General features: G+C 37.7%; 1 protein-coding gene across 24 annotated transcripts in view; it reads right to left on the bottom strand.

Moving 5' to 3' along the window:
* The window catches only part of FRMD6 (FERM domain containing 6), a 249,928-nt gene that overhangs the window by 49,311 nt on the left and 172,737 nt on the right, over nt 1-27,880 (bottom strand). For 8 of the 24 annotated variants that reach the window (XM_077941009.1, XM_077941005.1, XM_077941020.1 and 5 more), the window contains one exon: nt 10,942-11,059. The exons of 11 other annotated variants lie outside the window; for them this stretch is intronic. The gene's annotated coding sequence lies outside the window, so the exon portion shown is untranslated. Of the gene's footprint in view, nt 1-10,941; nt 11,060-24,544; nt 24,621-27,880 lie in introns of all 24 variants that reach the window. 5 more of the 24 variants (XM_077941010.1, XM_077941022.1, XM_077941012.1 and 2 more) reach the window with 2 other exon arrangements.

Raw genomic sequence — 27,880 nt, 5'->3', positions numbered from 1 at the left:
TCTAAGAAACTGTAATCTGACTGTAACATTATTATACTAAACAAATGTACGTGGCTGTGTATGTCACTTGAAATGCAGGCTAGTTGTTGAATCAACAGAAAGGCTAGGTTTTGGAAGAGGAAATACTGTGTGGCAGTAGGCAGTATAATAGGCTATTAAGAGCCTGGACTCTGGAGCCAAACAGCTGGGGTTTGAACCCAAGCTCTGATACTTCCCACCTGGGTACCCTTGGGTAAGTCTCCATACTTCTTTGTGTCAATTTTGCTCACCTTTGATGAGATTTGTGTGAAGATTATTAAATGGGTTACTCACATGTGAAGCACTTCGAACAGAGCTTGATATACAGTATGTGTTACTGTATTTACTACCCATTGTGGAAAGCAAGTGGAAACACTGGTGTTTGCAAACATGTAGTGGTCACTATCTATGCTATTTTACCATATCTTGAAATCTAAATAAATGGTGTTTTTCTCCTGTTGGTAGCTAACAGATTATTTAACTTCTGTATTTAACCAATGAGGTTAAGCTTGGGGTTAGGAATAAAAAAGAACCTTCCAATTAAAGTGGACTTGAATTGGTGCCAAGTAATGCTCATCATATTCCAATGAAAAACATTATGTGGCTAGTCCTCAGCTATAGAAAAGGGAGAATATAAAAAGACCAGCAAAGAACTTTCTATTGCAATAAAGAGAAAAATTAGTGAAATTGAATCATAAGCTGTGGTTAGCATTATAAATCACTGCAACCAATTTGGCTTTGCTTGTAGTAAGAGTCATAGAGATGTTCATACCTTTTCACCCAATAATCCCACTTGTAGGGAATGTATAAGAAGAAAATAATTCAAACAAAGCATTCAACATTTCTGAACAAAAGTACTCACTAAAGTGTTATTTATCAAAGTAAAAAATGAGAAAAATATAAATAGGGGAAAGACAGGAACAGATTAGTAAATTATAGTATATAAAAAATAACATCAATAATAAAATATGTTTATTGAGCACATCATCCCCTAAATCACAAATACCCACTATAGCCAAAAATTACCTTTTCACTATATAATTTTAGAATAGGACTAGCAGGAATAAAGAATGCTGCTAAATCAAAGAGGAAAAAAATAAAAGCAAGAAAAAGATCATGATAATTCTGTTAGTCAATGCACAAGTATAAACCAACTGGTATTTGACAACTCCAGCACTTGTTAAACTATAGTTCATACACATTTGTCTCTCAACACCATTTCTAAATTCTAGCCTTAGAAAGTTTATACTCTTTCAAGAGTCAAAATTAATAGAGTAGAAACAATAGGAAGTAATACAACTACATCTTAAATTAAACACTAAACTATGTGGTAAAATGAAGGCTGTGGCATTTGAGAAAAGGCTGAGAACTGGGAGGAGTGTGCCATTCAGAAAAGATTCCATGAAGGGAGGTTAACAGCATGTATGTTCTGGGGGAGAAGAAAAGAATTGCAAGGGTGGGAAATAATACAGATAAGGGCCCTGGTAGAGAGGCCTGGGCCTGTGCTGCTGCCCCAAGCACACTCAGACGGACTGGATGAGAAGCCTGGTTACAGAGCCTTCTCCTGAAATACAAGGCATTTTCTTCAGTATCCCGAGAGGCTTCCAACAAGATTTGCTCAGATGGCACACAGTATCGTACACCATGGACTGCTTTTCAAAGTTCTGTTCTTTGTTAACTCAACCAATGAACTGCCTTCTCTAGCTTTAGCTGCAGTTTTGCACCCTGTGCTGTTCGGACTCAACCGTTCCCCCTTTTTTGGCATTATTTTCTGCTACCACTACACTCACGTTATTTATTTGATTACAGAGGCAAAGCAAAGGCTAATGATAATAGGTACTTGGAAAAATGAAAATATCACTTGTCGTACATTAGAGATTAAGAACACATTTCTCCAAAGTACAGGTGTGGTATATCCTTTCTAAACTGAACAGTAATAAGCATAATTCCGTTAATCAACTATTACAATGAAGTCCATAAAAGAAGTGATGGAGATCTTTAAATATCTCAAAAAGCCTGATAGAAATGGCATCTTTTCCCACAGTAATATCTCAAGGGAAATTACAAGGTCTTTCACTTAAGTAATATTAGTATTATTTTCAGGCACTTATTTTGATAGCACACTTAGCTTTACAGGCCAAAGCAAAAAAAATGAAAACAAATGACTTCATTTGTTTTGACAGAAAATCTTTCCAAACATAAGGCCTGAGGAAGATGGGGTAAATGATAAATGAAAGTGATCCTCAATGACTGAAAGGTTGGGAAAATTATTTACTCTCTCTATATTATTTGCTATATATATATGCTATATATGCATTATATATGCATATTACATATAATATGCATAATACATATTATAAATATGCATTATATATAGCAAATGTATATTATATATACACACACATATAGGTACACACACATATATTTTTATATAATGTTAGGAAGGAAAAAATATCCTTTTGTCTAGTCTTTTTAACAGCTTTCTTCTCTACTATACAACCTGTGTTCTCACCTAAACTTTTAAATGTTCTCTGTCTTGTCTCATTCCTTAAGGCCATCCCCCACAATGCTGCCAGGGTGACCTTTTAAATTACATATCTGATCACACATATCACACCATTGCTCACATTCTTTAACAGTTCAGCACATCCACAGGACAACACCTAACACTAAAGCACAGTAATCCTTCACCATCGGGTCCCATTCCTCCTCAGTGTGAGCATTTTCCAATTCATGTTCTGAATTACTGCAATTCTTTTCCTCATGGATCCCTGAACAAGTCTTGCTCTCACACTTGTATGCTTTTGACCATGCTGTTCCCTCTGCCTAGAATATTATCCCTTCCATATTATCCCACCCACCCACCCACTCCAAAAGAACAAAATGAAATCACAAAATATCTTCATTCTCCCTGGAAACTCAAGATGCTGGTCTGTGAAGCATGCCTCCACGTTGCTAGGCAGCACAGCGGTTTTTCTCCTGCTCCCCATGGAGGACTGGGGTCTCCTCCAGGGTAGGCTGTCAGTATCTTTATGTCACTGATGCCTGGGGTAGTACTGGTTCTGTATAGGTATCCAGTAGGACTTGTTAAATACACGATTTAGACTTTCCAGAAATGTGAATAAATCCCTAGCAACTAAGATTAAAATTATGTTCCTTTATGACACACTTGTCCCCCACAATGGGAGTCAGTGTTGGTCAGAGCTTCTTGAATATTCTGCATGTTAGTTATAGAGGAAATGTGTACATTTTTTCTTGTCTCCACATTTAGTGGACATAATATGAGAATATGATCCTCCAACACTGTCCACAAAATAGTTTCTGCAAAAGTCTCCATGTGTGTCAGGTTAAGCCAACTTAAGTGAAAGCAAACACACAAGGAGACACACTGGTTGGGGTGCACTAAGTTGCAAGTACCAAATATATCCAACTCAAATCTGGACTCCGAAGCCAAACTGCCTGGGTCTGACTCTTAGCCAGCTATTTATTAACACTAACTGTATGACCTTTGACAAGTCTCTTCACCTCTCTATCTCAGCTTCCATATCTGTAAAATGGAAATTATAACAGTACATACTTTACAGGGTATTATAAGGCATATGGTAAGCACTAGTTAAGTGTTAACTATTAGTAAACAACAGGACTAGTTAAATTAAATAAGGGAAATTTATAAACAGAGTAACTTGGAGCCTAAAGTGAAATGGGTGGGCCCACAAGAGGTTTGGTATGGTGGCTCACATTGTCACACAGAACCTAGTTTCTCCTGGCAACCTGAAATCAGCGTCATCTTAAGGCTGGCATCTCTCAGAGTGGCCACATCAACCAGAATGTGGAAGGAAACAAGAATACCGAAACGCTCCCTGATTAGAGAGTTCACAAGTCCTTCATCACTTGACAGGCGCAGGAAATAGTTGAATGAACCTAAGCCACCTAGGGCCCACATCTAGATGTGGCCATGGGTTAACCTCCCCTGAAGTACACGGACATCAAAACCAAACCTTGGGTACCTCTGGGAAGTTGGGGGATAACAGGAGATATTAGGCAACCAACAAGAACAAAGGCAATGGTAAAATTCATGAATTTTAAACCACAGAAACTATTTTCACAGCCATCTGTATTCAAAAGTCATATCAGGTTTAGCAACCAGGCACAAAAATTCCTTTCAACCAAGATGAATTTCTAGCATGACATCGCCAACAAAAAGTGCTGTTCTCAGGGAAAATCCTCCAACTTAGAAGCATCTGCTTCTAATTTCCACAATGAAATCTTTGATTCCCTCATTCATGGGACTTGCACTCAATTCCCTCTGACACAGGAACTGCAGTTTTCTAGATAATGACTTTGCTGTGAAATTCTCATTATCTAGTAGCAATATATGAATCTTAACATCAACTTTACTTATTTTCCCCTGAAATACTTCTTCCCAAAGAGAGCATAATGCCTCCAACAAAGATTGAACTAAATATTTGAGAAGTTGCTAGCTTTCTGGTAACATTGCAAAAGGATTTTCTACATCATCAAATGGCTCCTAACAACAACAAGGAAATGTACAAGCCAGAAACGCAAAAGCCCACTGACAACAGACTAAATAAAATATGGTACATTAAAACCATTAAGCAGTGAAAAATCATGAACTACAGCTACACATTAACAAGTGCGAATCTCAAAAAACAACAGTAAGGGAAAAAAAGTAACAGAAGAATACATATGATAGATTCTATTTCTACGAATAGAAAGTTCATACGTTCACATGTCAGGTTCAAAAAGAAACCGAAAAGGAAAGTTCAAAAATAAGCAAAACTAATGAATGATTCATTTAGGGATACATATATATGTGTGATAAGACTGTGAAGAAAGGCAAAGGTATGTTTAACTTCAAAATTATAATGCAGGGGAGGCTGGAGGTAGGAGGAGATATATTCAGAAAGGAGCAGAGAACTTGGAAGGTTCTAGAGAAATTTTTTTCATAAACTTGGTAGTGAATACAATGGTGTTCTTTCATCACTATATTGTTTAAAATGTACAGACATCACAAACACTCTTCTATGTGTACATTTCACAACTCTGTAAAGCATGTCAGAAGTACTGAGGTTGAAAATGCTGGGAATAATCACATTCCGATAATTTAATTTTAAAAAGATACATAAGGCAGGACAAGTATGAAATGCTGCTGTAACTGCCTGCTACATTTCACATAAGATGAATCCATTACAGATCCTATGTAGAGTTTACCATGTAACTACCATGTACCATGTACTTATAAAATGTTATTTCACTTACTACACGATTTGTTTTCAGGGATCTGAAACTAAGAAAAGCCTTAGAGCTCCTAAAATTGTTAATGAATTCTTGTAATTTTTATAATCTAGTGACAGGTATAAAATAATTTCTGAATTTCTATCTATTCCTAACTGGAAACAAATGTAACAAAGGGCAATCAAATGAAAAATTTATCACTGTATCAGATTTTAGAGACGACTTCATCCAACCTTTTAAGTTGATAGGTTAAGAAACTGGCACCTGGAGAGAATGTGCTGGCCAAGATGAGAGTCAGCTGCAGGACCCTGGTGTGCTTTTCCTTAATGAGATTTTTCTTCCTAAGTTATATTCCAAAACTCCCAAGGGTAAAAACAATTTAGCTTAGTCTAGCATCTTTTCAGAAAGTTCGTATTTTATATTTTTAAATAGAAAGTTAAGAAGCATGCTAAAATAATTTACTAAATTAAACATACCCAAATGCTAATAAAACCTGCCTTTTACCTTGATATCTTTCATTATATGTGAAAAATTTTATGAAGCCGGAAAAGGGTTTTTGAGATTCTAGATTTAATTTTTACCCTACATAAATTATGGGGCTAAGATTATGTTGTTACCCAGACACACTCAAAGCAGCAGCATTTGCTGTGGGGACACCCACAGACAGACACACACCCACACCCACACCCACACCCACACACACACAGTACGTGTGCAGAATGATGCAAAGTGAGGCTCCAAGGCCAGGTACTCTTTAAAGTAAAGAAGATTAAAAGCAAAATCTACAGACTTCAAAGTAAAAGATTTCTCTGGACAATCTAGCAAGACTTTCTACTGCTACAAAAGTCCTTATTTAACACCCCCTTGAGGAGTTTTGCAGTGATTACACAAGTTGGAGACAAGTTGCTAAATAAACTTATAAAGACAAAACATTATACAATTTTAAAAGCCCTTAAGAGAAATGATAAAAATGTTTCTTTCATATATGGCTTTATTATAGTTTCACAACATATTTACCATTGTCATTTGCATGTACAGATTCTGTCTCCAACACATTAAAAGACACTTCTATCCTAACAAGGCCTTCCATTAATCAAAGATCTACAGTTCCCCTGGGGAGTCATCAAATCTTTAGCCAATGTGCTCTAAGGAGACCAAGGTGCCTTCTGTTATTCTAGAGAAACATGGATCCAAGACTGCTAAGGTAGCTGTTGGGAACATAACTGGGAGCTAGGGATGGCTGTATCCTTTATGCTTCTCCCAGAGGAATCTTCAATCAGAAGCTGGCCTCTTCTACTGTCACTCAGTGTTTCATTCTCCTAGCTTACTTCTAGAAAATAACTACCATTAATTTGCCAGTTATACCAAGTGTGAAATCTCATTTTCAGTGGTACTTACCTATCTAGTAACACTCTGTTTCCCATATGCCAATTCACAGGCCTTATTTCTGTAACTCTTCTCAACTAGAGTTTTGAAATAAGATACAAACCAAGGTCAATTCAATTATTACCCATCTATTCTAAAAGAAATAGAAATAAAGCCACTTAACAGTGAACCTCTGGTCTCTCTGGTGTGTGAAGTCAACAAAAAGCAGGAGTGAGTCACTGAAGAGCCCAGTCCAGTCACCTCCATTTGACCTACCTATTCACTGGATCATCTGGTTGTTCGGTGTGCGTCCCCCTCCATATTACCAAAAGAGAACATTCCTTCTTACAGTAATCATCCTCTGATGCTTCGAGAGAGACTTAAAGTATGCTTTCTAAAGGGTGTGGGGGAAGGAAACCAGAATTACACCTTACCCTACACAAATAGGGTTAATCTTCCATGAAAAATGGAACCATACCTCAACCTTGAAGGTCAGAGTTAAAAAAGAAAACCCCAAACCAATCAAACAAACAAAAACCAGAAACCACCCTACCTCTGCTCAGCACTGCTTTTTCACATGGCTCTAAACATACTGGAAAGGCAGAAGTATTGAGACTGACCCATAAACATCTATCCTGGAGAAACCCAAGGAGCAGACTATTACAAGTCAACAGGCATGGCAGGACCACCGCTCAACACCAACGGCTCATCGTTACCTCTTACTCCCTCGATCCTACCCTAGAAAAGACTATCTATTGCCTACAATTAACTGCCTTGGAATCACCTTCTCTCTGACCCACAGGCAAAATCATTCAAATATTTAAACAGTACTCATTGAGAGGAGTGCCTATATTCCTTCGTGATTTTCACGTTTGGAAGAATGAATTAAGAAAACATGGTGTTGCTCCTTATAGTGGGCTTTCTAGGAAAAGTTGGATTCTTTTTTTCAGATACAAGATTTGCAAAGTTGTAAATTATCTATTGGCTTTTTACCTTCAGTACAAGTTTCAACAACCAGGAGACAAAATCCTGAAACTCCCTCTAATGAGTCTTTCTTTCAAAAGCATCTTCCAATTGAAAGTCGTCTGTCCAGGATTTGGAAATTATTTTCTCCAAAAGTAAAAATCGTCATGATATTTTCTAAGCTTCCATGTATAATAAATGAAAACCGTAGCTGAGGTCTAAGTTATACACTTTAGTGAATAAAGTCATTAAAAGCAAAGATTCTGATAATAAAAAAAAATACTTCCTTTCAGACTCTTAATGCACCACAAACTCTGGACAATCTACAAACCTTCACTGGCAAGTGATTACTTTCAGGGACCATTCCTCAGAATGAGTATAAAAAGCACCATATTCCACATATAATTATGCAAAAAACACCTCTGTACTTTTTTTCCCCTCCACATTTTTCAAAGCATTTCTTCCAGTTTTGAAGAGTTTTTAAAAATAACCTGTTACATCCAGGAACTTTCAGTTCTTGGCCATTAAATATGAATTGCTGCAGGAATTGTCCTCTGCCATAAACAACTAGAAAAGTGGATAAAACACATCAAATGGTTTTTAGACACTGAAGGAAAACAAACTAGGTAAGCCTAATGATTCCCCAAACTTAATGACTGGAGGCAGTTTTGGTCCACAGTGAGGAAAGGAATCCAAACAGAACTGAGAAGATTCCCTGAATTGAGAAGATAAAGAGGAAAGTTTGGGAGGCAGAGGCAGCTAGAATTTGGGCCAGCACAGAATCCCAAAGAGGAAGTAGGGGAACCCAGAGAGAGGTCCAAAGATCTTCAGAGAGGTTCCCTTGATACATTGGCTAACTATTGATCTCTGCTTACGTGGAAAAAAAACTCCACAAGGCAGAGGAAAGAATCTTCGACAAGCAATAGGTCAAACAATTCCTAAAGCTCACATAGAGCTGGGCATAGTTCTCATTTCCACTACCAAGAGGATAAATCCTGTAGTATCTACGGCATCAGACGGGTTAATCTGAAAGACATTACACCTCAGTAGGGCAAGTAAAGCTTTAGTCTGAAGGCTGCCCTGAACCAACTCTAAAGAAGGTTAGAAGCAAGCCTCAAAAGGATCAAACTGGGCCCAAGTAACTTACCCACACGGTGAATAAAGTCCAGACTTTTTAAACCCCACGTAACTTACTTACATGCTAGAATAAGGTCCAAACTCTTTAATGCCCAAGTAACTTATCTACACTTATCCTTCATGAAAAATGGAACCCAATGAATGCGTTCATTCATCCTTCTAGAATGAAGCCCAAACTGTCAAAATGCAGCACCCAATAATAATATTATTATGAATAATTTTACAATAAATTCAAAAACATAGATAAAATGGACAAATCTATTAAAAGACACACCTCCAAAGCTCATTCAAGACAAAATAGATAACCTGAATAGCCCTATATGAGGGGACTTCATAAAGTTCATGGAAAAAATGGAATCAAAAGATAAAAATAAAGAATATAAGCTTTATTTCTCAACATAAGCTCCAAAAGGTCAAGACATTTTTATAAGTAATGATACCAGCCACTTAGTGCATGCATCCTAAAGAACTGAGGGTCCTGGGAATTTAACCATGTCAATGCAGTCTTTTCACATTATTAACTGAAGAAAAATGGGTGCCCTTTGAAGATTTTTAAGATTAGGAAACAAAAAGAAATCAGAAGGAGCCAAATCAAGACTGTAGTGTGAATGCCTAATGATTTCCCATCAAAACTCTCCCAAAATTGTCCTTGTGTGAAGAGAGGAATTGAGCAGGAGCATTGTTGTGGTGGAGAAAAACTCTCCAGAGAAGTTTTCCCAGGCATTTTTCTGCTAAAGATTCAACTAACTTTCTCAAAAGACTCATAATAAGCAGATGTTACAATTATTTGGCTCCCCAGACAGTCAACAAGCAAAATGCCTCGAATATCCCAAAAAACTGTTGCCCTGACCTTTGCTTTGATTGGACCACTTCCACCTCTTGGTAGCCAATGCTTTGATAGTGCTTTGTCTTCAGGATTATACTGGTAAAGCCCTGTTTCATCTCTTGTTACAATTCCTTCAAGAAATGCTTCAGGATCTTAATCCCATTTCCTTAAAATTTCCAATGAATGTTCTGTTCTTGTCTGCAGCTGATTTGGGCACAATGGTTTTGCCACCCATCTAGTGGAAAGTTTGCTCGACTTAAATTTTTCAGTTACAATTGTGTAAGCTGAATCAACTGAGATTCTACAGTGTTGGCTATTGTTTCTGCTGTTAATTATTGGTCTTCTTCAATCAGGGCATGAACAAGATGAATTTTTTTTCCTCACAAATTGGTGTGAATGGTCTGCCCCTGCAGGTTTCATCTTTAACATTTGCTAGTCTCTTCTTAAAAGAAGTAAGTTATCCACTTGTAAACTCCTGATTTCTTTGGGTCACTGTCTCCATAAACTCTTTGTAAAGCACCAATGATTTCACTATTCTTCCACCCAGGCTTCACCACAAATTTGATGTTTACTCTTGCCTCAATTTCCGCAGAATTCATGTTGCTCTGAGAGGGGTTCTTTTCAAACTGCTGCCTTACCCTTTTTAGTGCCTCAAACTAGATTCTATTCAGGTGTCTTACAACATGTTAGTATGAGTTTATTTCGGTGCAAAACCATTCTGAAATCCATGCATAATATGCATTTTCTGTGAACTTTCTGAAGATCCCTCAGTTATTAAATGAACTGAATTTTTAGTTAAAAATTTTATGACAAAGAAAATCGTAGGCTCAGATGGCATCACTGGTAAACTCTATGAATATTCAAATAAAAAATTAATACCAATTCTACACAAGCTTTTCCAGAAAACCAAAGAAAGGGGAATATTTCCCAACTCTTTCTATGAGGCCATCATTTCCCAAACTAGGTGACATTATAAGAAAATTTTTTAAATGACCAATATCCCTCATGAACATAACACGAGACTCCTAATAAAATTTGGTATACTGAATTCAGCAATATATACCAAAAGGATAACATATGATGACCACGTTGGGTTTATCCCAGGAGCGCAAGATTGGTTTGATATTCAAAAATCAATGTTACTCACCATAACAGATGAAAAAATGAAATTATATGATCATTTCAATAGATGCAGAAAAACAGCTGATAAAATTTAACATATGATAAAACATACAAACCGCCAGGCGCAAGGGCTCACACCTGTAATCCCAGCACTTTGGGAGGCCAAGGCAGGTGGATCACCTGAGGTCAAGAGTTGGAGACCAGCCTGGCCAACATGACGAAACCCCATCTCTACTAAAAATACAAAAAATTACCTGGGAGTGGTGGCAGGCACCTGTAATCCCAGCTACTTGTGAGGCTGAGGCAGGAGAATTGCTTGAACCCAGGAGGTAGAGGTTGCAGTGAGCCAAGATGGTGCCAATGCACTCCAGCCTGGGTGACAGAGTGAGACTGTCAAAAAAAAAAAAAAAAAAAAAACCACGAAAAAACATACACAAACCCTCAGCAAACCAGTAATAGAAGTGAACTTCCTCCATCTGGTAAATCATATGTATGAAAAATCTATAGCTAATATTACACAAATGGTGAAAGATGGAAAGTTTTTCTCTGCTAAGACTGGAAATGGGCAAAGATGTCTGCTTTCACTATTCATTTTCAACATGCTATTGAGCTCCTCTCCAGAGCAATAAGACAAGAAAAGGCATCCAGACTAGAAAGAAAGAATTAAAACTATCTGTATTTGCAGACATGACTGTCAATGTAGAAAATCCTAAGACATGTCTTAAAAACCTATTATTAAGTTTATGAAGGTCCAAAACAGAAGGTCAATACACCAAAAACCATCAGTTTTATTTCTAAATACTATCCAATGATTGGAAATTGAAATTTAAAATATCATTTATGGCAGCATCAAAAAAATTAAATATTTAGTGATAAATTTAACAAAGTGTAAGACCCATATGACGAAAAACAATATTTCTTAGAGAAAGTTAAAAAAAAAAAAAAACCTAACTAGTCAGGCATGGTGGCTCACGCCTGTAATCCCAGCACTTTGGGAGGCTGAGATGGGTGGATCATGAGGTCAGGAGTTAGAGACCAGCCTGACCAACATGGTGAAACCCCATCTCTACTAAAAATACAAAAATTAGCCGGGCGTGGTGGTGTGCGCCTGTAACCCCAGCTACTCAGGAGGCTGAGGCAGGAGACTCACTTGAACCCAGGAAGTGGAGGCTGCAGTGAATTGAGATTGTGCCACTGCACTCCAGCCTAGGCAGAAGAGTAAGACTCCGTCTCAAAAACAAAAACCCGTAACTAAATATATAAAAATGTACAACAGGAAGATTCAATATTGTTAAGATATCAATTCTCCCATAACTAATCTATATGTTCAATGCAACTATAACCAAAGTTCAATTAGTGTTAAACATGAGTACACATAAAAACTGAAGAAATCTAAAGCTAGTTAATAGTACTGTACCAATGTCACTTTCCTGGTTTTGAAAACCAGTTGATTATCACTGGGAGACTCTCTATACTATTTTTGCAACTTCTTGTGAGTCTAAAATTACTTCAGGCCAGGTGCGGTGGCTCATGCCTTTAATCTCAGCACTCCAGGAGACTAAGATGGGAGGAGCACTTGAGGCCAGCCTGGGCAACATAGTAAGACTCCCATCTCCACAAAAAAATAAAAAATAAAAAATTAGCTATATGCGGTAGTGCATGCCTGTGGTCCCAGCTACTTAGGAGGCTGAGGCAGAGGAGTGCTTGAGCCCAGGAGGTCAAGGCTGCAGTGAGCCATGATCATGCCGCTGCACTCTAGTCTTGGCAACATAGTGAGACCTGTCTCTAAAAAAACTAAAATTAAATTAAATTACCTCAAAATAAAGTTTTTAAAAATCCCAGGGAATTTTTTTTTTTTTTTTGGTAAACATCCACAATCTGATTCCAATCTACTTCAACCCTTATACAGAAATTACAGGTCCAAATTGAAAAGCTAAAACTCCAAAAGTCATAGAAAACTTACAAAGGAAGATCCTTGTTGCCCTGGTGTTCTGAGGGCATTAAAACATGAACCACAAAAATTTAGCTTTTTAATTCTGCTCTTTGAAAGTCACTTAAAAAATGACAATCATCAGAACAGAAAATACATTTTTAAAACATATCTGGAAAAATAAAAACCATATCTGATTAAAGACTTAAATCGAAAAATATATAAATACTACAACTCAAGAACAAGGCAACTCTTAAAAATACGGCCAAAAAAGTTAAAGTCACTTCACCAAAGATATACAAATGGTAAATAAGCACTTGAAATGATACTCAACATTATTAGTCATTAGGAAAATGCAAATAAAAATCTAAGTCAGATACCACTACACAACTGCTAGAACAGTTAAAGTTAAAAACACTGACAATACCAAATCTTAGTGAGAATCTGGAGCAACCAGAACTCTCAGGGCAACTAGAACTCTCAGATGTGGCTGGTGAGAATGTTAAATGATACAGCCACTTTGAAAACGAATTTGACAATTTTTTATAAACATTCACTTACCATACAACTCAGAAATGAAAACTTATGTCCCAAGACTTATATAATACATAAATGCTTATAGTAACTTCATTCATAATAGCTCCAAACTAGAAACAATCCAAATATCCACAAACAGGTAAATGAATAAGCAAATTGTGACAACTGAATACCACCCAACAATAAAAATGAACTACTGATATGTGCAACAAAATGGATGAACACATCATGCTAAAGTGAAACATGCCAGATGCAAAAGCATCTAGAGTGGCAGGGGAGAAGACTGACTAAAAAGGAGTTGTAGAAAACTTTTTGGCTTGACAAAAATGCTCTGTATCTTGACCGCAGTGCTGATTACATGATGATATATACATTTGTCAAAATTCATCAAATTATCTACTTAAAATGTGTTGATTTTTATTGTATATGATTCATCATTTAAAAAGCTGATTTGGGGCAGGCATGGTGGCTTATGCCTGTAATCCCAGCACTTTGGGAGGCTGAAGTGGGTGGATCACTTGAGGTCAGGAGTTTGAGAACAGCCTAGCCAACATGGTGAAACCCTGTGTCTGCTAAAAAAATACAAAAATTAGCTGGGTGTGATGGTGCATGCCTGTAGTCCCAGCTACTCAGGAGGCTGACGCAAGAAAATCACTTGAGCCCAGGAGGCGGAGGTTGCAGAGAGCCGAGATTGTGGCACTGCACTCTAGCCTAGGCGACACAGGGAGACTCAGTCTCAAAACAACAATAACAAAAACACACCAGCATTATTTCATTCGAGCTTCACAGCCTTCTGCATTCTAACTTAAACATTTTAAGTTCTGGGCTGGGCACGGTGGCTCACGCCTGTAATCCTAGCACTTTGGGAGGCCAAGGCGGGCAGATCACTTGAGGCCAGGGGTTCAAGACCAGCCTGGCCATCATGATGAAACCCTGTCTCTACTAAAAATACAAAAATTAGCCAAGCATGGTAGTGAATGCCTGTAATCCCAGCTACTCAGAAGCTGAGGCAGGAGAATCACTTGAACCCAGGAGGCGGAGGCTGCAGTGAGCTGAAATTGTGCAACTGCACTCCAGCCTGGGTAAAGGAGTAAGACTCTGTCTAAATAAATAAATAAATAAATAAATAAATAACTTCTAAAGAGTAAATCAAGCAACTGTCCTTAGTATCTCACCCTTAAATGTATAATGTGTAATCATTTCAAAACATCCTTCTTTTCATTTCCCTTTTCTAACCAGTTCTATAAATTAATAGAGGATTTTTCAGGGTAACAGCTGCTCTGAACAAATGACTGACAATGTGAATTAATTTAGACCCTGTATCTGTAATACATTGATTAAAAATTTCCTGAAAATTTACTCATCAGCAACATGAGCCTAGTTCAAGAATATGTAAGGCAGTAATTAAAGGAAATGTTGTTTTACAAGTTAGATAACTTCAATTAGCTTTCCCTGCTAGATTTTACTCTACAACTTATATTTCAAGAAAATTTATCTTTACTTTTTTTAGGCACCTGTAGAAACAAATAATTTAGTCAATTACAAATCATTAGCTCTCAACATCCTCTCCCACAGATTTAAAATGAATGAGGGCTCAGAAAATGAGTACTTGAGTTTTAAAAGATTTTATTTTTAAGATTTAATTAGAATTTATTTTAAATTCTAGATGAGACAACATTTATTAAAAACTGTTCCTGATTTTAATTTCCTTAAATATCCTTAATATTACACTTGAAAATCTTGGGTTTCTTTGAAGTAAAACCCTTAAATATATCAATTTTTCTGAATCTCCTTCTATAATTGTAAGTAATGTGAGTTCCTCAAAAGAGATTTCTGAAATGGCACCACTGCAGCTGACCTTTGTTTCAGTGTGTCACTAAACTATGCAAAAAATTAACTTTACCACTATATTTAGATGGGTTAAGTATAGAATTCTATTTTCTTTGGAAGAAAATACATAAAACATTTCTGATTGTTGTGATAAAACATACGCAACCACACAAAATTCCACTCTACATTTTGGGTCACACATGTCAATAAATGTACTGCTGAGTTTTTTTCAGGATACCATATTACTTCACTCTTCCAAGCGATAAAGTATTAATTTTTCAGTTATGGACTTGCAGTATTAAATAAAGGTGCTATCCACTAGTAACTATTAGGGTATTACTAAGTTTATTTTTTATATCCTATTTCTGAAAGCCATAAGAAAATTCCTCATTACAAATACCTTTGAAATAATTATAGTTTCATAAAATAAAAGCTGTTTTGTAAGCTATTCATATCTGATCTTTTTTTTTTTTTTTTTTTTTTTTTTGAGACAGGATCTTGCTCTGTCACCCAGGCTAGACAGGCTGGAGTGCAATGGCATGATCACAGCTCACTGCAACCATGACGTTCCAGGCTCAAGCAATCCTCCCGCCTCAATCTCCAGAGTGCTGGGACCACAGGCATGCATCACCAAACCCAACTAACTTTTGTATTGTTTGCAGAGATAGAGTTTCATCACGTTGCCCAAGCTGGTCTCAAACTTCGGGGCCCCAGCAATGTGCTTGCCTCAGCCTCCCAAAGTGTTGGGAACACAGGTGTGAGCCACTGTGCCAGGCTAATATCTGAAATTTCTAGCCCAATTTCCCATTTGTCCTTTGTTTACTTATTTAAACTGAGTTCAACTCAGGTACCAAACAATAAATTCTAGAGCTATAAATCATAATTTTGTTTATCACTAATGCAATGACAACAGCCAAGTTAAGTTCTCAGGGAAAAAACTTTTTAACTATTATTTTGTTACAAAATTACCTCTTTATTTGTTTGTAAGGTTAAATTTTTACATTCCAATTACTTTACAAACCACCATGGAATATGTATGAGAAAGTTAAGGAATTCAGAATTCAGTCCTGTTACAATCCCCACTTCAGTCCCCACTCCTAGACCAGATCAGACTGCCCTAAACTCTCATAGCACCTCTACTTCTCAGTAACAGTTTTTGAAATTAAGTCATTATGTACTCCATTATTTAAATCTGCCATTCCTGCTAAAAAGTGAAAGCTTCAAAAGTACCACAGTAGACACACTATTCACCAAATGAATAAAAAGATAAGACATTTAAAACAGTAATAGTCATTAGGAAGAAGCATATCTAAAATAAAACGGCACATAGTAATGAGCCATTCATCTGGAAGCATCATCCATCTATGTAACAGAACTAGGGAAATGGCAATAAATGAGGTGTTTAGTGAATTAATACTCAAATGGATTATATAAATGTTACTACAAAGCTACAAAGGAAATGGCATAGTAAATTAAGAAAGCACTATGTGAGGAAGTAGATTTCACATAAGATTTTGATTACGTTCTACTTCTTCTATAAGTGTCACTATAATCATAGATTATCATCCACTGGAAGTTAAATCTAACAATAGAGTATTAGTCCATCTTCACGCTGCTGATAAAGACATACCTGAGACTGGGCAATTTACAAAAGGAAGAGGTTTATTGGACTTACAGTTCCACATGGCTGGTGAGGCCTCACAATCATGGCAGAAAGTGAAAGGCACAACTCACATGGCGGCAGACAAGAGAAGAGAGCTTGTGCAGGGAAACTCCCATTTTTAAACCCACTAGATCTTGTGAGACTTATTCATTATCACGAGAACAGCACGGGAAAGACACGCTGCCATGATTCAATTACCTCCCACTAAGTTCCTCCCACAACACATGGGAACTGTTGGAGTTAAATTCAAGATGAGATTTGGGTGGGGACACAGCCAAACCATAGCAAATAGTTAACCTAGAAAATTTAAAATAAATTTGCTAGGTGTTAGTAAATTAAATAATCATTGTCTTCAAGAAACTAGTACAGCTGGGGAGCTAGAAATGTGCTAGGTTCCAATGATGTGATACAGGCAACATGCAGCTCAGATGCAGCGGAAGGAGAAGCCAGAAGCAGAAACATGAGGTAGACGAAGTGTGTATGCATTAGACACGTCAATGGGAAGAACAATTTGGCTAGATTTAAGGAACTTTGAGAAAAAAAATAAGTATCTAAACACAAGGTTAGCAAACTCACATGCCTACCAGGGCAGGAGCAAAGAAGTGAAGCCTGCAGGATGAAAAATGCCTACGGTGTCTTGGCCCCAATGTTGGGGACAAGAGAGTCTCCGCCAGGGGCTGTGGGAGACTGCAGAGCACACACCCTGTATAAAGGGGGAAGCTGTTATGTTGCTACAACAGACCTTGCCAGGCCTTCAAATTTCTCTAGAGAAGGTATGAAACTCAATTTTTTTAATGTTAAAATTTCTCTATTTTTAAATGTTGGCAAATAACTGTGTTAAAAGCCAAAACTTAGTGTTGGGCCACAGGCTTGCAACTCTGGTTGGCATGATGAATTCCACCCTAAGAGATCTGGACTTTATTCTGTAGTCACTGACAAGCGACATAACATTTATTTCAAAACTTGCTCAGTTTTATACCTCTGCATACTCCAGTATCTACAATGTAAAAGCCTTAGCACTGGGAAATTACTTCACATTGGCCTGGTGTATTTCGGTTACAAGCCAATTACATTCTAACTAACTGTACTGTAACTTAACTAACTGTAGAGTAACTTACAAGTTTCAGCTGAAAAAACATTCAAAATGATACTAATAAAACAGTGCTGGCAAACCAGTTCCTAAGAGAATGCTGACATTATATGCATATACCACAACCCACTAGAAACACACATATAATCATCAGAGCTCCACTTCTCAAAAACCTTGTGCCCTAATCCACTGCAAAGGAAAGTCTTTGCCCTTTCCAGCGTTTTCTAAATTAGCAACTTTCTAAAGACTAATACTACACTTTGGTATTACCAGACACTAAAATATATGTAACAAAGTTTTCATTCTACCAATCACTCTAAGCTTTTAACTATCCAAAAACAATACTTATGCATTAAAGGCCTAGGTGTTAGCATTTTAATAAGCTTAGAGAAAGAAAAGATAATTAGTATCAGACACTTGTTGATTCATTTTGATGACAGTATTACAGACAGTTAGCAAAATTCAAAGGTAGTTCCCAGAAGAGAAAATTCTTGGTGTATAATTATAAAATACAGGACTATGAAAATTGCTTCATCACATGCTTTGAAATAATACTTCATGATGAAAGTCATCAACAAGGTATTTAAAATTTTAAAGAGGCAATTTTTCTATTACTCAATTTGCTCTGGCTCGTGGGATTCACTAACCTGGGCCATTTACTCTGTGAATGATGGCTTCCAGGCCAGTGGGGCACTATGCTGTGTGGCCTAGTCAGACCAAACCTATCACCATTGCTGAAAAAGAAGCCAAGTCAAAGCACATGTCTCACTTTTCATGAAAAAGGACTGCTATGGTTCGAATGAGCCCCCCAAAAGTTCATGTGTTGGAAACTTAATCCCCAATGCAATAGCACTGGGAGGTGGGGTCTAACAACAGGTGACCGAGTCATGAGGGTCAAGTCCTCATGAGTGGATTAATGTACTTATCACAAGAGCAGGTTGTTATAAAAACCAGTCCGGCCCCTTGTGCTTTCTGTCTTGCCCTTGCTTTTGCATTCCACCATGGGATGACCTGGGCCAGATGCTGGTGCCGTGCTCTTGGACTTCAGGGCTCCCGAACCATAAGCTGAATGAACTTCCTTTTTTTGAAGCGTAACTTTTATTTTAAATTCAAGGATATGAGTACAGGTTTGTCACATAGACAAACTTGTGTCACGGGGTTTGCTGTACTGATTATTTTGTCACCCAGGTATTAAGCCTAGTACCCATTAGTTATTTTTCCTGATCCTCTCCCTCCTCCCAAACTCCATCCTCTGGTAAGCCCCAGTGTGTGTCCCCTCTATGTGTCCATGTGTTCTCATCATTAAGCTCCCGCTTATAAGTGAGAACATGCAGTATTTGGTTTTCTGTTTCTGCATTAGTTTGCTGAGGATAATGGCCTCCAGCTCCATCCATGTTACTGCAAAGGACATGATTGCATTCTTTTTTTTATCACTGCATAGTATTCCATGGTATATATGTACCACATTTTCTTTATCCAGTCTACCACTGATAGGCATTTAGCTTGATTCTATGTCTTTGCTATTGTGAATATTCCTGCAATGAACATATGCAGGCATGCATGTGTCTTTATAACAGAATGATTTACATTCCTTTGGGTATATACCCAGTAATGGGATTGCTGAGTCGAATTGTATTTCTGTTTTTAGGTCTTTGAGGAATCACCACACTGTCTTCCACAATGGTCGAACTAATTTACACTCCCACAAACAGTGTATAAGCATCCCCTTTTCCTCCACAACCTAGCTAGCATCTGTTATTTTTTTTTAACATTTTAGTAGCCACTCTGACTGGTGTGAGACGGTACCTCATTGTGGTTTTCATTTGCTTTCTCCAATATCAATGACAAGCTTTTTTCATGATTGTTTGCTGCGTGTATGTCTTCTTTTGAAAAGTGTCTGTTCCTGTCATTTGCCCACATTTTAATGGATTTTTTCTTGTAAATTTAAGTTCCTTATAGATGCTAGATATTAGACCTTTGTCAGATGCACAGTTTGCAAATATTTTCTTCCATTCTGTAGGCTGTCTGTTCACTCTGTTGACAGTTTCCTCTGCTGTTTACTTTAATTAGATCCCATTTGTCCATTTTTGCCTTTGTGGCAATTGTTTTTGGTGTCTTCATCATTAAATGTTTGCCCATTTTTATGTCCAGAATGGTATTGCCTAGGTTGTCTTCCAGGGTTTTTACAGTTTGGGGCTTTATATTTAAGCTTTTAATCCATTTTGAGTTAATTTTTTATATGGTATAAGGAGGCGGTCCAATTTCAATCTTCTGTATATGGCTAGCCAGTTATCCCAGCACCATTCAACGCATAGGGAATTCTTTCCCCGTTGCTTGTTTTGTCAGGTTTGTCACAAATCAGACATCTGCAGGTATGTTGCCTTACTTCTGGGCTCTCTATTCTGTTCCACTGCTCTGTGTGTCTGTTTTTGTACCAGTATCATGCTGTTTTGGTCACTGTAGCTCTAATAGTTTGAAGTTGGGTACCATGATGCCTCCAGCTTTGTTCTTTTTGCTTAGGATTGCCTTGGCTATTCAGACTCTTTTTTAGGTCCCATATGACTTTTTAAATAGTTTTTTTTCTAGTTCTGTAAAGAATGTTAATAGTAAACTTCCATTCTTTATGGACAGAACACCCTATGTGTGGTACTCCATTATAGTATCAAAAACAATCTAAGACAAGGATCAATAGGTTGAATTAAAGAACACATCTTTACTAGAAATGAAAGTCTTTAAACAAAGTATGAGTATTTTCAAGATACAGTTCTCATCCAAAGACATTTAATAAAGAACTAAAAAACTGCATAGAACTGTTTCTCTATTTCACAATATATGAACTACAATCTATATACTAGAGCCCTACCAATAATAACTAGGGAAAAGCTCAAAGGCTCCCTAACTCTGACAAAGGCTGCTGAAGATACGCATGGCCTCCAACATTCTCATTTCCAAAGTCCCGCTGCACATACCATCAGGCATATTAAAATGTACCCACATCCAATATTAAATATTTGTAATATACAAAACTGAATTACAAGTAATAGTTATCTTTCAGAAATTTTTTGTTCTCTTTGAACCCACTCCAATAAGGTTTTCATCCCCACTCCTCCAGTGACACAGCTCTTGTCATCACCACCAATGACTCCCCAGGTTGCTAAATCCAATGAGCAACTCTCGGTCTTCACCCTACTTGACCTCTCAGCAACATGTGAGCTAACTGATCCACTCTTCTGCTGGAGATATTTTCTTTGACTACAGGAACATTTTTCTAATTTTCTTCCTATCCTCTGCTTGCTCCTTCTTAAATTTTCTTCTACTGATTCCTCCTTATCAACACAACCTCTAAAAGATGAAGCATCCAGGTTTAGCCCAAGACCAACATCACAATTAGAAAAACAATTCATAGTTCATTCTTCCACTGTGTAGGTCAACAGAGTTAACAGTACCTTCTAGTGATAACATTGTTACTCAAGGAATGGAGACACTTAATTGGGTTCACTATGTTGGAAAAATGTTCTTAAAACACTTTCTTGTACTATGTGTGTGATTTCTTCTCTTCTCTACAAACTGTAAATACTGATATGCCCCAAGGCTTGGTCCATAAGCCTCTTTCTCTCACTACACATATTCCCAAGTGATCTCATCCAAATTCTGTTGGCAGTTTCCAAATTTGTATCTCCAAACTAGACCTATTCCCTAAATTCCAGATTCCTACAGCAACCAGTGATTCTATTAAAATGCAGATCAAATCATCTCACTCCTCTGCACAAAACCCTCTGATGGCTCCCCATTCCACTCACAGTCAAGCCTTGAATACAGTCCACGCAAGCCAAACATGTGCTCTCCAAACATCTCTGACCTTGTCTACTACTCCTTCTCTCCCTGCTCTCAGTGCTCTACCACTGTGGTCTTCTCCCTGTTCCTGGAACACACCAGGCATGCTTCCACCTGATGCCTTCACTAGTCCCTCTGCTGGAACACTTTTCCCCCAGCTAGCTCTGCGTGGCTCTCTTCCTCCTTCAAGCCCTCTTTTCAGTGAGGTCTACCTTGACTACACTCCTCCAAATCGTGAAGTCCCTGCCTCCCTTCCCCAGCACTCCTACTGTCCCTTAGCCTGCTCCATGTTTTCTTTTTCCCATCAGGCTTATTACCTTCCAAAATACTATAACACTTATTTTGATATGCTGATTGCCTCCTAATAGAATATAAGGTCCATGAAGGCAGAGTTTTTTTTGTTTGTTTTTTTTTTTTTTGTTTTCCCCCTTTATTTTATTCACTGACATCTCTCAGACCTAGACTAGTGCCTGGCATATACTAGGCATACATTATATTGAATGCATGAATTTAAACATTTAATAATTTTAATTTCATAGTTGTCTTTTAATATTTGAGATTTTTACCAGATCTTGTACATTTCTGTTGCTCCTAGAAAAGCCCCTTTTCTATGGGCTTGAAGGATAGAAAAATCTCAGCCTGACTTCACTATCCATTATAAATCCAGTGGCCCCAGGAAGGCTGGGAACATCCCATGTCTGACCATCCTTGATTTTGGACCCTAAAACCAAAGCTCAACTTCACACTCATCTGGAAACATCTAGTATCTTTTCACACACATGTATTTTGTTCCCCCAACTAGACATGAAACACATTGGCAGAAATTGCACAAAGTATTCAGCACAGTCCTGAATACTTCATAAAGACATAAAACCTGGTTTTTAACGGACTTAGTGAACATTTTTAAAGTGTTAAGTTTACTAAGCTCAAGATTTTACACGCACAATCACAACGGGAACTGGGTTATCCGGACTAGGTCCCCTGCCCTTGAATGAACAGATCAGAATGATACAGCGCGAGTCTTCTAGAGGATCCTGTACCGTTTTTAGCTGAGCTTGTACTTAGGCTAGTTAGATGAAAATGTATCTTTCTAAGGTGCTTAACTGTGTCTCTCCTAAGTTTCTTTGAATGAATCGTTTAAAATCTCAAACTCTGGCCCTCATAACAGAAAATCACAAATGGTTCTGACCCACATTATATAAACTGTGCCAATGATTAGGGGATGGGAATAAAGAACTGCTTTATATCAATAACAGTGGCTTTCTTCAAAAGTACTCACATGAAGCCATGCAGGGAACATGGGCAAAAGACATGGTGGGCCACTCAGTGGTACTCTTTAAGTTTAAAAGAACTTTGCACAACATCAGTCACCGTAAAGAGAATTTTTTAAATCTGCAGGCTGGCTTTTTTGGCATATGGAAAGAAACAATTATCTAGCAGACAGAAGCTGAAGGACTGAGATGGCTGGAAATTAGAAGAGAATTAGGAAAAATAACTCGATCAATTAGTAATCAGTGCGACAGGCCAGCTGCTCCTACTGCAGCAACACAGACTTCCCAGTATCTGTAACTGAGAAATACTAGGTTTTGTTGCCTGCTTAATGCCGTCAAAAAACAAAGTTAAACCTCATGAAATGCTTATAAATGAAGGTTTGGGAACCTCCCATAAAACTGTAAGTCCTTTTATACATCACTTCTTTTTGTCTTAAGCAGCAATAGCTAACATCACTTAAGACATTTATTATATATCAAAGACCACGCCAGTTGTTTTATCTGTACCATTTCACTTAAAAATAAGAACAATCCTACGGGATAGTTATTATAATTATCTCCCACTTTACTGATGAGGAAAAAGAGGTGCAGAGAGTTAAGTAACTTCCCCAAGGTTACACATGGGAGAATACTGGAGTCTGGATTTGGGCCCCAGGGGACTGATCTCAAAGACCTCATTCCTATCATTATATTTTACTATCCCTCTTCTATGCTGTCTTCAATATGGATTACTCTGTTCTGTAGTAATTTCACTGAGCAACTTGTCAGAGCTGTGGCCCTATGATCAGCATATTTTTTATTTGTTAACATTACATATGCTAAATTTTTGCTGCAATAAGCAGTATCTTATTCAGGTAGGATATATAAATACTACATACTTACAAAATTCTCTAATTTTACCTTCTCTTCACCTTTTTAGTGAGCCTAAGCTGAAGCTCTGAGTCTTTTCTTAAATAATAAAACTGCCCTTTATTCTTTAGGGAAACATAAAAGAAAATGTATACATGAATATTTTTCCTTTGCAAGCGCTATGTTTTATCTGTTAGATCTCTCGGTGAAATCATTATCTTATGTTTTACAATAAGTACTTCCTGGAGACTGCCACAGATTTTGGCGTCAGAATTTCACTGCTGCTCTCAGTAGACAAAGACTGGATGTTTCCAGGGATCTTTAAGAAATGATAACTGGATGGGGGTGGAAGGAAGACACAAAAAGAGAGAAAAGAGGGAGAAGCATAAAGGCAGGAGGAGTCCAAAAAATGAATTTTTGAGACATTTTCTTAAGGATGAATTATTCCAAAAATATTGACAAAACAGTCCTTTGAAGTTAGGGTCCATCCTAGATCATTTATGGATCAACAAAAGACTGAATCAAGAGGGACCTCGAGAGATCTCCTACTTGATACTTATAACCCAAAGTCTCATTAGAAAGCCCTAGAAGTGAGGGAGAGAGAGAAAACAGGGAAAAGGCAAGCCCCAACAGAGCTCTGTATGGAGGGCAGAGGTACAGCAGGCTGAATGAAGAAAAATTCTGCCTCACTGGGCTACAGATACATTTTCTCTGGGCAGATCTGAGTCTATCTGAACAGAGCCATAGAATACCTTTGCATGAATCAGAGAGGGGCACCCATCCTCCAGGCAGTGCGCCCCCCAATGGACTCACTGCTTGGACGACATAGTAGGGAGCTGGTTTTCAGACCCACCTTGCATGGCAAAACCTGCACAGCTACAGTTGGTAGCCCTGATCTTGCCTTCTCTCTCTCCAACAAGCACGTGGCACTAGAGGAGACAAGATGGAGAGTCAGAGCAGCTTGTACTATTGGTGCTGTCATTAGCTGTGAGACTTTGTATAGTCATTCAACCTCTCGAGGCCGCAGTGCCTCCATCTCTGAAAAATGATGTGGCTGGCTAGATGTCAGCTAAGGCCTCCTTCCTCTTACCAATTGTCAGTTGAAATCTGGTAATATCTAGTTGGTATATTCCAAACTATATCCTTAGGATACAGTGACTGAGTTGAACCTTTAAAGTGTTCTTAAGAATGTTTTTTTTCCTCTCACATCTTATTTCTGACGTTACTTTTTTTCTTTCAATCTTAAGACCATACTCAGCTTTCAATCCCAAAGTGCTCAACATTTTTTAGAGCCATCAAAAGGTCACCTATCAGGTACTGTCCTCAAATTACCCAAATATCCACTAACAAAATGGATAAACTGGGCATATTCGTTCACAGAAATAACAGAAAAAAGACCTACTGCTACCTACATCAATTTGGATATATCACATGACATTATGTTGAGCTAAAGATGACCAAAAAATGTGTATTTTATTGCATTTAAATGCAGTCCAAGAACAGCTTAAAACTAATCCGTGACAATAAAAGTCAGAATAATGGTTATCCTGGGGACAAGGATGATGACTGTAAAGAGAGGCTGGTAATGTTCTGTTCCTTGATTTGGATGCTAGTTGCCCAGATGTGATTATTTTGTGCTGTACACTCCTGATCTGTGCATTTGTCTGGTTGTGTATAATTCAGTAACAAGTTCAAAGAAATAAAGCTACAGGGACCAAAATAAAAGTCATCTACTGAAACTGTACACACAAGTGCTACTACCTGTGGGGAGAAAATTAATCACATTTTATTTAAACCAATCAGAGAGAAAATCATCTGAAAAGCTAAGTGAGAAACTCCATTATATTTCCTAAAATATGCATCAAGAAATTGCTTAATTTTTTAAAATGATTTCCTCCCTCACATGAAACTGTGGCTATAAATTAATACAAAATATTGTTTTTCTGTCTTCATATACCAGTGAAACATTATTGCTCAAAGCTGTATAAAACAAGTACAAAGGTAATGTTGGAAAAAATCTGAAAACACCCCTGAAGAGGATCCATTTGGGATAGTGAGAGTCTAAATAGATATTTCTGGTCAGAATTATTCCAATTATCAGCACATTAATGCAATGACCTGGATAATGACCAAATCTCTACCTAGTTTCTTGCTGTATCGATTTAACTTAGCTAAGTAAGGCCATACAGGTGGGGAAAGACATTCAAGAAAATGCTATGCTGGCCGGGGGCGGTGGCTCAAGCCTGTAATCTCAGCACTTCGGGAGGCCAAGGCGGGAAGATCATGAGGTCAGGAGTCCGAGCCCAGACTGGCCAACATGGTGAAACTCCATCTCTACTAAAAATACAAAAATTAGATGGGCGTGGTGGCGGGCACCTGTAAATCCCAGCTACTCAGGAGGCTGAGGCAGGAGAATCGTTTGAACCCGGGAGGTGCAAGTTGCAGTGAGCCAAGATTGCGCCATTGCACTCCAGCCTGGGTGACAGGGCAAGACTCCGTCTCAAAAAAACAAAACAAAACAACAAAAAAAAAACCAAAAAGAAAAGAAAAGAAAAGAAAATGCTGTGCTACAGACAACTCCAAGGAAGCTCCAGGAAAACATTGCCTTCTCTTGGGACTGTATTTGGTTCAGCTGTGAGTTTGTTTCAGCACACTTCTCTCTTCTTGACTTCAAGTAATACAATCAGCTGAGAGAGCAATGATTTCTTTCCTCTTCTCAGGGTTCTGTAATTCATCTTTGATCGATATGGTATATATACTGCATGACTGTTCCGTTCCATTTGATGTATATAAAAAGTGATCATACACAAACTTGCATCAGAATTACACCACTAAATCACGTAAGGTAATGAGAAGCACAGATTGCTTGTTTTTACCTAAAACTTCATAATAACTTCAGCCATTACTGCTGTAGCGCACCCTCTGGTCCCACAGCATGGGAGGTAGACAGTAGTTTCCTCAACTACTGGGGGACTAATTATTTGTAGAATCATTAGTACTTAAACAAAAAACGTTTCCGGTCTTTGAAATGGGAAGTGGCTTTTGGAATGTATGGGATACAGTTATAAGCATCCAGTCCCTGCACATTATTTAACACCAAACTAGTGATTCAACACTAAGACAGGCAAAGTTTCCAGGATAACTATCAATTAGCAGTCCTATTTCAAGTTGTATACAGACTTTATAGGGCACCTTAATTCTAATCATTCTAATCCTTTTTTCTCGGCTAAAAATACCTTATTCTTTAATCTACACTTCGAAACAGTAAGTTCTCTCTACTTTGGCCTTGTTTTAAATACTTATCCTTCTAACTTTAAGATTTCCTTGCAATACAATGTCCAGTACTCCACTTCCTCGTTCCTCTCAATGTATCCCTTTAACTTGTTTCTACTTATTTTTAAAGGCCCCCAAAGCCTCTTCCTCAGGATAATGTGCAATTCAGAAAGCCCTCTCGACTACCCTCTGTATCAAAGTTTAACCACAGATACCAACAATAACATTTTGCCTGTTTGGGTTTTAGGGAACATACATTATAAATGAAATTTCACTACTCATAAAACTTCGCTAAATCTTCCCCATTCCCCTCTCCTAACTCTCCATTGTTTTATACACAATCACGACATAAACACACTCTCAAAATGTGTAATGATATAATCATACAAAGACTTCCTAAAAATACATAATTTTAATGTGTGCAACAAACAGCCTTTATAACTCTAGTACTAGGAGTACACGTTTAAAAATATACTGACTTTTAAATAAACTGTGTTTGTTGTTCCTCGTTGGGGGTGGGGAGGAGGTGGGGATCATCAAACAAGGACAGATTGCTATATCTGAAACCACAAACTGTTGCAGTAGGATTCTATTGAGGATTGTAAACACCCTTAAAACTTTTTTTTTTTTTTACTTTAAAAGAAGAAAGTTGAAATTGCAAAAATGAAAGCCAAAGCTTTTATGCTTTACCCATAAGGATACACTAACCGAATATCTCCTGTTTTCCCACTTATGAAAGAAATACGCTTCATCTACCAAACTAGGGCATTTATGAGGTTTGTATTAACGAACAGAAAAATGTACTAATGCAAAAAACTTTCTATCCTTTAGAAGACTTAGTAATAAATCGACTTTAGGGAAAGCCCAAGAAATTTCGTTCTCAACTCAGAAAACCACCTAAGGGATAATTTGTGAA

The sequence above is a fragment of the Macaca mulatta genome, chromosome 7 (assembly GCF_049350105.2).
Source record: "Macaca mulatta isolate MMU2019108-1 chromosome 7, T2T-MMU8v2.0, whole genome shotgun sequence".
NCBI lineage: Eukaryota > Metazoa > Chordata > Mammalia > Primates > Cercopithecidae > Macaca > Macaca mulatta.
Note: the sequence above shows the minus strand (reverse complement) of the source record. Positions and strands in the feature narration are given on the sequence as shown.